At 39.6% G+C, this 15,111-nt stretch overlaps 1 protein-coding gene across 6 annotated transcripts in view; it reads left to right on the top strand.

The window, feature by feature from the left end:
* Nckap5 (NCK associated protein 5) overlaps positions 1–15,111 on the top strand; it is a 927,122-nt gene that overhangs the window by 94,127 nt on the left and 817,884 nt on the right. The window contains exon 1 of one of the 6 annotated variants that reach the window (XM_074070595.1): positions 9,804–10,832. The exons of the other annotated variants lie outside the window; for them this stretch is intronic. The gene's annotated coding sequence lies outside the window, so the exon portion shown is untranslated. Of the gene's footprint in view, positions 1–9,803; positions 10,833–15,111 lie in introns of those variants that run through there. 6 annotated transcript variants of the gene reach the window in all.

Genomic DNA, 15,111 nt, shown 5'->3' with positions numbered 1-15,111 from the left:
ACATCTTTGTCAGCTCCCAAGTTTTCCATCAGAGCACACCTGACTTGGAGATGTCTTATGTGTTAGAGCTCAGTGTTCTTTGCAGTTTTGTTTAAAATAAGGGATTTCCTGCTAGAATGTTTTCAAACTATTAGTCAAAGCTTAACCTTTTACAGAAATAAAACTGAGGCATAAGAAAAAGTGATCTGTCCAGAGTCATCAGGCAAGACACAACTTCCCCTAGCACCCAAGTCTCCCATCTCATTCCAGCATGCATTCCATGTTTCAGCTTTTTAAAGATTAAAAAGGAAATAGGAGCCACACTTGCTTCTCATGCCTTCTTGTAGGAGCAGGGCTGTGGGCAGGTGTACAGATGAAGGTGGTCTGGCAAAGAGAGAACATTCCTGTTTGGTCTTGGCTCTAGTTATATATCTTAACGTCTCTGTTCCTCATTGTTTTTGCTAGCAAACCAAAGGAAACCCTGTGATTATTTCAGTTGATGGCCTAGAGGCAAGTCAGACAGCTGCCGTGGTTGAAATAGTTCAGAAGGCATGTGGCACTGAGTACAGGTTAGAATAGTCAAGGTGATTTCCCAATGCTGATGATCTTGCTACTTTACTTTCAAGTCTCACACTTCTTTCTATGGAACACAACTGGTTTGCCTCCTCCCTTCCCCAGGTCAGTGGAACCTTCTCACTTTTTCATCAGTCCTTCTTCCCTACTCCATCCTCTCACTGTAGCCTGAGCCTCAGATCCCAACACACACTGTATTACCTTTCTCTCTGGAGCCTTCTGTGCCCTGACACTCCCATCTTCCACCTGCCTTTGTGGAGTCCCCAGGTCTGTTATAATGTCTATGTCAGCTTAGCCATACAGTTAAGTATCTCTTTCCACTGAAAACAAGGACTATGGTTTGATACTTCCTATATCCACAGCACAGAGTAGTTGTTCAATGTATAATGTTAAATGAATGAATGAATGAGTGAATGAAATAAGCGTTTTCCTATGTGAAACACTCAGGTTTCTGCATATAGTTGGCTAAACTATCATATAACTGTTGAGTGGTCCATGATGCCAGACTTCTGAGCACACACACAGGGCTACTCTTGATGGATGCCTGCCACCCTACCCTGCCTCATTTCTTTCTCCTCCCCAGTGTGTACTTATGTCTGCTCTGGAGGTTCCAACTCACTGGAATCTTCTGTCGAGGGACAGCTTGACAAAGTGATTGAGGACTTGGACTCTGGAGTCAGACTTCCCCTGGATCGAAATCTGCTTCTACCACATACTGTCTTTATGATTCCAGCTAATTCACTTATCTGTTGCAATTTCTCATCTTTAAAATGTGGATAATAAGCATGCCTTCTTCATGGGAGGATGGGGGAGGACGAAATACATTAACATAACTAAAACACTTTGTTAGGCATAGAATAAATACAGCTGAGTATTAGCTATGGTTACTGTTTATCTATGCTTATGCCTATTTAGTAAGTCAAAGGTTCCAAGGTGGAATTCAGATGTGGGTATAGTTGAATATTGTCTGCTCTCTCTTCCTTCTTATTTCTCCCGGATGGAGAAGTGATCACCCTCCCAGTCCCCCATCCCCACTGTAAAACTAGTTCTTTACATTCTGTCTTTGTCCCTGAATTCCAGTGAGTTCGAGGTCGAGGCATTGAGCTTCCAAGTTTGTGATGAAATGCGTAGCCCAGCACCTAGCACAGCTTGTGAGGTCACAAAAGATTATGAAAAAGATTTGAATGCATGGTTGACAGGTACCATAAAAGTAGATTTAAACTATTTTCTCCCTATCATCATTATTGACTGGTACTGTATATTCCAGGCACATTTCTAAGTGCTTTGCATCTCATTATGATCATTGTATTCATACCCAAGCAAAGAGAACTGAGGCTCAGACAGGCTAAGTAATGAGCACAAATCACTTGGATTGGATGTAAAAGATTCAGGATTTGAACTCGAAGCACATACTCTTAACCTTTCATTCAACTGCTCTTTGGATGTGCAAGACTAATTTTGTCAAGAGCCTCACCCACAATGGAGCTTGGGTCATTCATGACTGCTCCTGGACTGATGCACTGGCAGAGTGATAAATCAGATTTATACTTCTAAGACCCAACCAGTTGAACTGACCACTCACGTGTTCTAGTCTTCAAAGTACTTAAAGCCTATGCCCAGCCCTTTGGTGATTTTTCCCCCCTTTTAATCTCAGATCTTTGCAGAGTAGCTCAAGTTTATTGTGAAACATCAAGATCATTTTCATTCTTTGTATAGGTGTTAGTACGCTGACTTTAGCTTGCTCAATTAGTAGTTGAGGGAACCCACAAAAAGAAAAAACTGCAAAGAAGAGTTAGTCACTTGCTTGGCCCCCAGAAAAGTTCCCCCAAAGAAATGGAAGTACTTGGTGAAAGTGGGTTTAAACAGTCAGAATGTGTTAGGATGAGCACTGGAGAAAGTCACTGAACCATGTGAACATAAGATATCTTACCACCTTATTCTTCCCTACTTCTCTAATTCTACAAGGTTTAATGCCTTTGGAATCTTGGATTGTCAGTTGTGATTCCTTAATAAATCTCTCGGATGCATAGAACATTACCCACAATGTTTACGATGCCCCGAAACACTCGTCTAAAGAAGTGCATCTCATTGGTTTGAAGCCTCAATTGCACAAGGAACCTCCCAGCAGTTACATAAATTAATCTTGGTATTTCAAGGCAAGAAACCAAATCTCTCTTCTCAGAAATAAACTTTACTGGATTAGTGATTCTTTTGAGTTGAATTTGGATGCACTGTAGGAACCCAATGGACTGAGTTCAAGAGGAAAGTCCCAAACCCGTTTTAGAGCATCAGATTGGATAATAACATGGCAGATGAATACTGTAGTGTTGAAAGAAGAGCTGTTATTTCTGAAATGTGGGAACAAGTGTTCCTGTCAAGATGCATGTCTGACAAACTGCCCACAAAGGGTACATGCTTCATTTGGCAAATTGAATTTGGAAACAGAGAACTGATCCAGGCCAGGCAAAAGTTTTGTTCCAAGTAGTTCCATTGTCGGTGCTGACTGGTTGATAGAACCTTTAAAATAATCAAATGAAGACACTCTTACAATTTCAAACACCAAGAAAATGTTTATATATCTCTATATGTGAGTATATATGAAAATTAACACAAGACAATAGAGCAAAAATGTTTATGTATATAAACATGAAAAATCTTTATGTCTTGCAGTCCTCCAAACCACCTTTCTATACCCCATTCCTCAGTCCTAGTCTTTGATGGCAATCATTTTCTGCTCTTTTAGAAGTCTTTTGTATAATATTTCCAATAATATCTGATACAATATTAAATTACTTATTATTTCCTATTATGGTAAATAACAGTATCTCTTTCCCATACCTTTTCTCTTCTTCAATATAGTATCATCATACTTTTGATTAAATATATTTAGTGCTTATTTTGTCATGATTATAAATATAATTATACATTAGTATTCATTGGAGATTGGTGCCAGGACTCCTGGAGGATACCCAAATTCATAGATGTCAAATCCCTTATATAAAATGGCATAGCATTTGCATATAACTTATAGTGCTCCTATATATTTTAAGTCATCCCTAGATTACTTATAAAATCTAATATGATGTCAATAGTTCTTATGCTACATTTCTTTCTTTACTTTTCTTGTTTTCTTTTTTTATGACAGTACTGGAATTTGAACTCAGGGCTTTGAGCTTGGTAGACAGGAGCTCTACTGCTTGAGCCATGTCTCCAGCTTTTTTTTGCTCTGATTATTTTGGAGATAGGGTCTTGCTTTTTTTCCAGCCAACCTGAGTTATGATCCTCTTATTTTAAGACTTCCTACAGAAGCTGGGAAACCAGGTCCACACCACCACACCCAGCTATTGGTTGAGATGGTGTCTGATGAACTTTTTTTTGCTCAGGCTATCTTCAAACCTCGATCCTCCCAATCTTTCCCAAGCCACAAGGATTATAGGTCTGAGTCACTGAGCCTGACTTATGGAATAATGACAAGAAGAAAATGTACATTTTTGGTAAACACCCTAATTGTTTTTCCAAATATTTTCCATCTACTGTTGATTGAATCTGCAAATGTGGAACCCATGGACAGAGAGGACTGACTGTATTGTTTACTATTGGGTTAAATCATTTATTATGATCACAGTTGCCTTTTATTAAAAATATTTCCCTAAAATTATTAATTGCCTCATTAAAATATTCATTTGGTTTTCTAGGACTCTCTAGTTAAAATTTCACAGTTGCTTCAACAGCTCTTTGACAAATGTGTCAAAAATAATCTCCCTTAAAACATTCTTCTCATATGAGTTAAATTTGCAATTCACCATATACTGTTTTTATATTTTGTCAGCAGTCAAAGAGAAGTTAGTTATTAATTGTGCCATAATAGGAGCAATTTATGAGGCCTGACTCTTTTATTCTAATTACATTCAATTATTCACATTTGGGTGAAGAGAAATGATCTAGTTTCTTGTAGTTGGTAAATAACATTAATAATTTTTTTTGTTGCCCTATTAATACCCAGTACTTTTGTAATGCAAGAGATATCCTTTCTGAGTTCCTTTGACATCTAGAATAGCTTTATCAGAGGAAAGCAAATGATACTTAAAAAATAATGTTATTCTGTGAATAGTTAAATGAATGGCCCCTACAAAATGACATTTATTTCTTCCTTTTTCTCATTTTCCTCTCATTCACTCTTTTGGCTCAGATCTGTAGAGTTAGGAATGTGAGATAGTTTGTTATTGGAAGTATTTAAAATAGTTTACATAAATTAATGGAAAGACCTTACCTTTTAGTGACAGCATTTTTGGAGATTGCCAGTAGAGGGCCTTGTTAAACTGAGTAAAGGTTCACCTACAGCCCACTAGCCAATAGTTAAAGAATTCTAGTTTTTAGAATTTCTGATTAGAAACAGGAAAACTACTAAACTAATTTTTATGTGCATTGTATTTCTTTCTATCTGAAGATACTAGACATCTTTCATCTTCATTAGTTGGTTACCAGGGAGTTGGAGAATTCAGATAGATCATTAATAACTCATCAACCAAACCAGGGCTATGGGTGCCTGGTCATAAGATCTATTGTGACATTTTTTTTAGAGTTGGAGCACTTGCCTCTGAGCCTTCTAGTTAGAACCTAGAACTAGTTATTGAATATGGAGGAAAGAAACAACCATTCTCCTATCCCAGGTGCAGTGTAGATGTGCTTCCTACATTTGGGTGAGCCACATTCTCAACAGAAATGGATTTTCTATTCCTGCAGCTAATCCTGAATCGTCATACTTGGTGGCATGCCCTCCATTTGGACACAGAAAGAGAATGTGTAGAATTAAGAGCATATCAGGTACTAGTTAGGCAACATCTCCAAAGTCATTCAGCCAGCCAGCACAGAGTTCTCCTCAGTTCCTCTGAGCCAAATCTCTCCTTCGGAAATTCTCTGCTCCCCATCCATCCTCCTGGGGGCAACTTCTCTTCAGCCTAAATGACTTCCCCAGAAAGCCTTTTCCTACTTGTCATGTTCCCTGCTAGCTCTGTGTGCTTGTTTCCCATAGCACTTATCACTAATGTAATTAAACATATGGTCAACTATTTGATTAAGACAATCTTCCCAATGAGGATAATCTGTGAAGGCAGAACCTGTCTTTAGTATTATAGCCTTAGGCCCCAGAACAGTGGCAGGCATATAGTAGGCACTCTAGAAATATTTGGCAAATGGATGAATATTAGTACACTTTCTGAATTTTGGATTAGTGCTTTTTCTTCTCCATTTTTACACCTATGAAAACATTCATTCTTATAGCTCAGCTGATGGCAGTCATATCTTATGGCATTCAGAATTCCTGTGGACTTAGTCATATGGCATTGTTCTTTTATCTAACTTTTCATGAGGGATCAGGAGCCTTTTTATTTCCAGTAGTGCAAGGATCAATATTCATGGTATTTATCTGCATGAGAATAAGTAAATAAGAGAATAGACAAAGATTTCCTTTTTTCCCCCCTTGTTGGTGATGATGGGAGAAGCCGGCACAAAAAGATGTCCTGAATAATATGCCCTCTTCTGTTTCCCTGGCTGGGTAGAGATTTTTCTGGAGGCCTGTAAACTGTGAAATATTCTTTTCCTGAGAGACTACATGGTTCACTAGAAAGACCAGGATCTTTGCAGTCAGTTAATACAGATAAAGTAATGGAATACGTATAGCTACAGCTCCTACCCAAGAGGCATTTACTTTGGATATCCCTGGTTTCCAATCTCTGTTCTGAACCTACTGACTTTGGATTAGTTATTTAACCTCATTGGGTTCTTGTTTCCTTATCTGTAAATTGTGGGAATATCAGTAGTGATTTCACCTAATAGTTATTAGGTGCTTGTAATGTGGCCAGATAACACAGAAAAACTTGGAGCTGGATATATAGATTATATGTAGATTACATTACTCCCTTATAGGATAATTGTGAGTATTAAATCAGATGAAGTACATGGAATGCCTCCACAAAAATAGACTCAAATACATAGTAACCTTTATTATCATTATTGGCAATTTATCATCAAGACTTTATAGGCCCTTGTACGCAGGTGACTGCTGAAGGAGACTGAAAAATCATGACAGTATTATGTGCCCAATCTGAGGGAGTTGCTTTTTAATCCTGATGTCAAATGTTAAGAGTTCCATTTGCTCAGTATTTTGGCACAAACAAGTATTTGCAGTTCAAAACAACTATGAAAGAAATTGCCCACCTCAACACCCAGCTGGGTGAGTACATTTCTAATTTTGTCCTCACCATATGGTCACAGTGTTTGTTCATTGCTCAGCATATATGGCTTTATCATCTCTGCATTTTGTTTGCCAAAATTACCCAAACCTGTGGTCTCCAGTTTTATGGCACTGCTTATTTGAAGTACAGTGGAACCAAGTTATGGAGTGGGAATGGCATAGAGAGCGTCTGACATCTTTTGATGGGGTCTTAATTTGGTTCCATATTTATTCATCCCTGAACTATTTTTCCTAGCTGCCTTCTCCTTCCTCATCTCTTCTCCCTCCCTCTCTCTCTCTCTCTCTCTCTCTCTCTCTCTTTCAGTAGTACAGAAGTTTGAACTTAGAGTGTTGCACTTGCTAGGCAAGCACTCTATCACTTGAGCCATGCCCTAGCCCTTTTTTATTCTTTAGTAATTTTTTAGATAGGGTTTTGTGTTTTTGCTTGGGGCTAGACTCAGACCGCAATCCTATGGCCTCCCATGTAACTTGGGACCACACCCATCCTGGGTTTATTAATTTGAGTTGGGGGGCCTCTATAACTTTTTATCTAGGCTGGTCTTGAACTGTGATCCCCCTGATCTCTGCCTCCAGAATAGCTGGGATTACAGGCATGGTGTAACCCCATGGCTCTTACTTTCTCTGTTTATTCATCTGATTTTGCATTCTTTGATGTTTCCCTTCCCTTAACTTGCATCTCATCTCCTCCTCAGTCTTCCTATTCCCTTTGCTCTTCTTTTCCCTCTTTACCTCTTCATTTATCTCTCTTTCCTCTCCTTCTCCCTCCTCTCACCAGAATAGAGGAAGGACAGTGTTTCTCCATGGACAAGAGGTCAGAAAAAAAAAGAACATCATCCCAGTGTTTTCCACCTCTCCACAGCCATCAAATACCCCAGGGCCTCATTACAATGCAAATCTTGTTAAACAAAGAACATGGCCAAATTTCCAGTCAAGGGAAAACAGAGATCCAAAGGAGCAGGCAGCATGGTAGGTGGTATGTGAGCTGGGGAGAGAATTGAGCAACCCTGCTCATAAAATCTTGCCAGCTGTAAGGTATAGGATCAAGTGGCCCCATCTGCAAAGTAGAAGGGGAAGATCAGATGGTCCCAAGGCCACTCCTGGCACTGTGATCCTGTTATTCCTAATCACATAATGATTGCAGCCAGAGACTCATAACACAGCAGTTATCAAAGCAGATGGGAGCAAAGCCCCTCCTTCGAGACAGTGGGCTTAGGGCTGGGCTGCTTGCGTGGGCATCCTGGGGACACTGGTAGTGTCTATAATCCTTAGAGGTCCCCGGTTTTCCTAAAGTATTGGAGTGATTCGTCACTACACAATGCTGTGTGTCCTCACAACAGATGTTAGAGGATCACCCTTGAAAGCGTATTTCTCCAAAGCATCTAATTATAACCTCTACAGAAGATTAACAGATGTTGTAATGGTCTTTACCCTTTGATTAAATAGTTTCTGCATGAGTAGTTTTCTTAGATTTTCCTTCTCTGCTTTGCATGATCTTTATAAAGAACTGACATGTGTCTTCAATTTTCAGAAGATATTTCTTCAACAAGCTTGGTAAGACTCTTTGGAGATTCATAAATTCATTCTCTTTCTTTTCTCCCTATGTTTTTATGGACATAGAAGACTTGGGATAGGGAATTTGTCCTTGTACAGACTGAAGCATTGCTTATGAAGGCAGCACAGTGTTGGGAATATGTATGGCTAGAAGCTGTCTTCTGTCTCTGCTGTTTGTCTGTGGAGGTGACTGATGTCCATGAATGTTCTCCGGGACAAACTGTGCCAAGTGGGAAAGGAAAATTCAACAAAGCTTATGCAGCAATCTAGGCCACCAGGTGCCAAGTGTGGACATGAGTGTGTGAGCAAAGAGAAAAACATTTTGTGATGGTGATGAGAATGTCTGCAGATTGGTGTGGCAGTATTTGTTCTAGAAAGATAAGCTATCAGCCAGAAGCTTTATGAACATCAAAAGCACTATTTTCATTCCATTATTTAAAACCCAGATTTCTTTCTTCTCCTTTAGGGATGTGGTTTGTGTTCTATGGCTTATTTATCTCACCTTTTGAGCCCATCAGGAAAGTTGTTGCCATTAACTTGACATGAGTTAGAAGGTTTCTTTCTCATTGTCCAGATGGGTATGTTTCTTCCTTGTAAAGAGAAAATTATACAAAAGGGTTTGAGACATTAGGTCAATTTATGGAAGAGGAAGATAAGAGGAATGAAAGTCTGGGGCTCAGGTGGTAGAGCGCCTGCCTAGCAAGTGTGAAGCCCTGAGTTCAAACCCCAGTACCACAAAATAAACAAAAAACAAAAACAACAAAAAAGGAAACTTCAGAGAAGTAGAAGTTGGAATTTCTTCTCTAAGATTCACAAATCGAGGGAAAGGTCGATCATCAGTTAACTTAAGGCAGAGAGCAAATAAGCAAAATAAAATTCAACTCTACTGGATACACTAGAATAAATCTTTGATTGAAACTGAAAAAAGGCAGTAAGAGACACCACATAAATTCCTTCTCCTCTTCGATCTGTACGTTCTGAGGGAGAGGAAGGAAGATGCATATTTTCTTAGCATACAATCTAATGTGCTGCTGGAGAATCAAAAGGGAAAGTATCTACCTTAATTGGGTTCACAACACATTGGGAAAAAGGAGTTAATCCCACATGGGACATTTAAAAACATTACAAATCAATCCATAGGATAAGGTTCCAAATGACTGATCAGAGCTTTGGTAAACCAAAAGGCTTTATAAATGACTAGGATCTTGAGCATTCTAGAACCCCTATCATATGAGGAATGGCTAAAGAAATTAGATTTATTTGGGCCATTTGGAAGAGTGAGGAGATTTTTAAACTTTTTAAAAGAAGCATAATATGCATAGTATGATGAGGTTTTGCAAATTGAATGTACTCGAATTGCCAGCCCTCAAACCAAGAAATACCACCAGCACAAGACAGACCTCCTGCAGCTCTCTTTCAGCCACACCCTGATGGGTAACCACCCTGTTGACTTCTGTTGGCACAGATTAATTTTGCCTGCTTGTGTACTTTATATAAACAGAACTACACAGTATGTATAATTTTGTGTCCGGATTTTTTAAATCAAATTATATTGTGTGACTCATCCATATTACTCTGTTTAATTATATATTTTCTATCCTCATTGTTGTATACTATTCCACTGTGTGACTATACCACAATACGTTCTTTGTATTCTTGTTGACCATTTGAATAATTTCCAGACTGGGACCATTATAAGTAGTTATAATTATTCTAGAGTATTCCTCTCATGTGTCTTGTTGAACAAATATACACATGCCTGTTGAGTGTGTGTGTGTGTGTGAGGATGTATAATGTGTGGTATGTGTAATGCGTGTATGTGGTGTGTGGTATGTGAGTGTGTATGAGTGTGGAGTGTGTGGTGTGTATGAAGTATGATTATGTATATACGTGTGTGTGTGTGTGTGGTGTGTGAATGTGTGTGTATGTGTAGGTAGTATGTGGTATGTGTGTAGTGTGTGTGGTAAGTATATGTGTGTATGGTGTGTATGTGTGAAGTGTAGTGTGCATGTGTGTGTGGTTGGTGTATCATGGATTATCTAGGAGACACTACCAGTCTTCCAAGGTGGTTGCATAATTGTTTATTTCCACTAACACTATGTGAAAGTAAAGATGGTGTTTTAATTTACTAAAGTCAATAGCACGACCTGCTAAACATGGTAGTTTAAGAGAAGTAGTTGTGGTCTAATATTCAGAAAAACTTTTGTTCATTTAGAAATTCACAGGCAGAAGACAGGATCTTATGAAATAGGTCCTTGTCCCCAGAAGTCCCCAGACACTGATGGGATGGCCTTCACTGAGAAGCAAGGTGGTGAAATAGGCCAAGGACTCCAAGGCCTTCTCAATCACAAGACACGTACACCTAACATAGCTCCATGGAAACTAGAGGGTGTGAGATATGGAAGAGGTCATCATAGTGGACCAGATGGTCACATTGTTGGAGACATAACTCAAGTAAACAGGAGCGATTGCACAGGTAATGCAATAATGCTGATTTTGTGAGTGGGAGCAGAGGCAACTGAAGGGAAGGAGACAGCTGCATTAGATTGAACAGGAAGTGGCAGAGTTGAATGGGGTCATAAAATAGATGATCTATTAGTGGGTGGAGGAAAGGAGAGTAGTTTGCATGCAATGGCAGACTCACTGTAGATACAGATGGAGCACATGCTGCCTTATTGAATGCTGAGAACCACAAACAAAGCAGAAGCATATGACTTTCCCTGACAGAGATCAGGGATGCCTGTAAGAAGTCCTGGAGAAAGCTATGGGACAGGAAAGTGGCCAAGTGACACTCATCACAACAACAAGAACAAACTGACATTTCTACAACTCTGTGGTGCTTGAACTCCTGCCTCCTCTAAACATCGATCACTGTGGTTCCTAACTTAGTTTATATTTGCAATTCATTTTTCTCATGTCCTCTGCAACAACTCGTGCTCCCCTTCACAGTTAATCTCTATTATGGACACCCTGTTCCTCAGCCCGTGGTAGCTGATATTAACCAAAACACCCTGTTGATCTCTGTTCTTGTCATCACCCATTTCCCATAGAACCAGTGGTGCCAACATATCCCATACTTGGCAAGGAGTTGCTTTGGATCAAATTCCATCTGACGCCGTCTTTTATTTTTCACCTTGTTTTGATGCTGTATTGTTTCAAGATTCCTATGTAAAGATAGGAGAAATATATGACAGTACTAAGCACTGGTCAGAGAATCCCACCTATGACACTTCTGATTATAGCTCCTGTTTACTTCAACTGCCAGGAACCCAAAACATAAATTTGCATGTTTGCTTTCCATTGCTTTTTTGACTCATATATTCTGCATATTTCTGTGTTTTCACCTTCTTTACTTTGTGGTAAACAGAATTCTATAGTGGACCCCAAGATCCATGCTACTGTATATAATTCCAGGAGGGAATTACAGCTGGGCAGGACAGCTATCTCTCCTGTGGTCAGGTTGCATTATGTGGTAAAGATGGAAGGATTTTTACAAATGGAGCTAAGTTCCTTAATTAGTTGACTTGGAGTTAATAAAAGGATTTTCTTTTCTTTTCTATTTGTTTTGAGGTTTTTTTTTGGCAATACAGGGGTGGTTGAACTCAGGGTCTTGCTCCTGCTAGGTAAGCACTCTACCACTTGAGTCATTCCCCTAGCTCTTTTTGCATTAATATGTTTTTGAGATAGAGTCTCATGCTTTTGCCTTGGCTGATATCAAACTTATATAGCTGGAACCACAAACATGCCCCACTATTGCCTGATGTGCTTTTGAGATAAGGTCTTGTGCATTTGCCCAGTCTGGCCTCAAACCAAGTTCCTATCTCCACCTCCTGAGTACCTGTGATTACAGGCATGTGACACTGCTCCTAGACCTAAGAAAGATTTTCTTACACACAGTCCAGAGAGGAGAGAGAGGCCTCAGAGATTCTCCTGCTGGCCTTGATAAAGCTAGCCACCTGAGGTCTCTAGCTGCAAAGATGTGTATTCATATGGTTATATGAATTCAGAAAGAACTCAGAGCCTCAGATGAGACTTCAGGCCCACCAACACCTTATTTTGGCTTTGTGAGGCCTGAGCAGAGGTTTCTGATGAGCTGGTCTCAGATTCTTGATCTATGGAACTGTGAAATTAAAGATGTATGTTGTTTTAAGTCACTAAATTTATAGTAATTTGTTACACAGCTATAGACAGCTAATACATACATTTCACTTATCTTTGTTTCTATCTCCTCTTTATTATATATGTAACCTCTTTAATTCCCCTTTGATTTGAATAAAATTAAATAGATTAAGCAATAGTGTCCTAAATTCCATCCCTTCCACTGTGGAGTGACCAAGGATGGTGCTGTCTCTTCCATGGCCTTAGGGTCCTTCCTGATTCTGTGACTTGGCTCTTGTCCTTAACTCTAAGCCAGAGGCTCGGCATCTGGTTTTGGGAGATATCTTTTTTCCTATTTCTGAGTCTCCACAGCTATGGCCTGCAGTCTGAGGGCTGACACTATCATAATCACATTAGGAAATTTTGTATAATGTGGAGTCACAGCATTCCCTCCTTCTCCCTCTGCCCACACCAGGAATTCTGGTTTCTTTCTTCCTGCCTTTTTTTAATTTTTATTTTTTTGGTGGGACTGGTGTGTGTGTGGGGGGGTGGGGGGTTGAACTCAGGGCTTCTCACTTGCAAAGCAGACACTCAACTACTTGAGCCACATCTCCCATCCATTTTGCTCTGGTTCTTTGAGAGATGGAGTCGCATCATCTATGCCTGGGCTGGCCTGAAACTGTGATCTTCCCTATCTCTGCCTCCCAAGTAGCTAAGATAACAAGCATGAGCCATCAGCATCTAGTTCCTTTCTGACCTTTTGGAAACCTTTCCAGGTGGTCCTGACAGCCAGCTAGGTTTGGTACCTATTGCCTTATCTCACTTGCAGAAGTCGGCTCTGTATGTAATGCCCTGTGTGATTTACTGCCTGTGTTTAAGGCTCTCCAAACTCTAAGTCATATTTATAGCTCACCTCTAGCCTGAGTAGCATATTGTAATTTCTTTATTTAATCTTAACCCATGTTTTATTATTTTCCCACTTACATCTTCCCTTTGGCTCTGCTTCCTGATGTATTTTATCATGGTTGTGTGTGTGCATATTTGCAAGTAATCACAAATACTTGAGAAGGTGAAGTTAAAAATAAATAACAAGAAACCAATGCACTATCCCTAACACTTTAATGTATGAAAGTCTTGTTTCCTTGGCAGCAATGAGGCTCTCTACGGCATAGCTCTGACTTTTGCTTTCTCTATACCCTCCTCACATATTGTACAAGTTGAGCTCCTAGTAACAGTGTTGAGAAAATGAAAGATCAATGTTTGAACTGATAAGGAAAAGTTCCTGATTTGTATGATGAGACTTCCTTCCTCTGCTCCTCCCCCACCCCCACCATCATCTTGGCCTCCTTCCCAACCACTTCTCTATCTTTTACAGCACTGAACAAAGAATTGCTCATTTTCCTTAACTCAAGTGTTCTAGGTTAACAAAATAGGTAAGGTTTTAGACTGAATAGGAGGCCTCTTTGTCTCTCTCAGGTGTCCCATCTGCCTACAACAAGATGTGTTTCTTTCACACCACTGGTACTGTGAACAGGTACTTTCCAGGCATAGGGTGTGGGGCCCTTCAATCATGGGACCCTATTCTTTCCCTTTCCAAAGCCCCATTGAATGTGCTGCATTCAGACAGCAACCCTGCTGTCATGCCACAGCACACATCCTGTGACAGTGCTTGAAACTCTATAGTGCAGCCTGGATCTGGTAAATGGAGCACAATTATGCAGGGTGTCAGGTTTATCACACACCTGGAAGATTGCTTTAGGGAAGTCCACAAAGGCAGCCATTGCAGGAAAATAGGATGAATGGTACTCCTCTAAATACTGTCTTAAAGCCCTTTGTACTGTCTTGAAAATATATAATCTCTTGAACATATGGTAAATCACCTGTCTGTCCACCCATCCGTCTCTCTCTCTCTCTCGATTATATATATATATAAAAAATAATTTCAGCAAATTGCCTTTTATTCAGATATTCTTCAGTGAGCTTATGCTTTTGTCTTTGGCTTTGTCTTGAATGTTTTTGACTCGGATGACCTAAACTCAGCTATGTGAGTGTGGTTAAGATGCACTCTAAGTATCTATGTGCGTGAACACAGAGATCTGTGTGTGCACATATGAGCATAATTATTTGTGTTTTAGAATTTTGTTTCTACCATTTCAGTTAGACAAAACCAGATTGTTATTTTATCCATCCTCAGATTTCCAAATGAAAGTAATTGAACTTAGAAAGCACTATATCAAACCAAAATAATTTCAGGACATTTTAGCATGTAATATCAATCTTTTCTATTGAGATCAACAGTGTTTTCTTGATAGAGAGGTTTTTTGTGGTGTTTTCTCTAATTTCTTTGGCATTATGTTAAAGCCATTATAAATCTTTTTAAAGATTAAGTGTTTGAACCATGAATCCTCCCTCTTCCCATCCCTTCTATTCTGTGTTCTTATAAGGATACAAATGCTCACACATGACTTCAATTTGTTTTGATTTTGGGGGGCAGTATTGGGATTTAAACTCAGTACTCCACTGTTCACTCTATTGCCTGAGCCATACCCTAGCTCTTTTTTGCCTTAGTTATTTTTTTGATAGGGTCTCACATTTTTGACCAGGGGCCAGCCTTGGATCACAATCCGACCTAGAGCCTCCCACTTAACTGGGATCAC

Source organism: Castor canadensis, chromosome 4 (genome assembly GCF_047511655.1).
Source record: "Castor canadensis chromosome 4, mCasCan1.hap1v2, whole genome shotgun sequence".
NCBI classification, from domain to species: Eukaryota; Metazoa; Chordata; class Mammalia; order Rodentia; family Castoridae; genus Castor; species Castor canadensis.
This window is presented reverse-complemented; position numbering and strand designations above follow the sequence as displayed.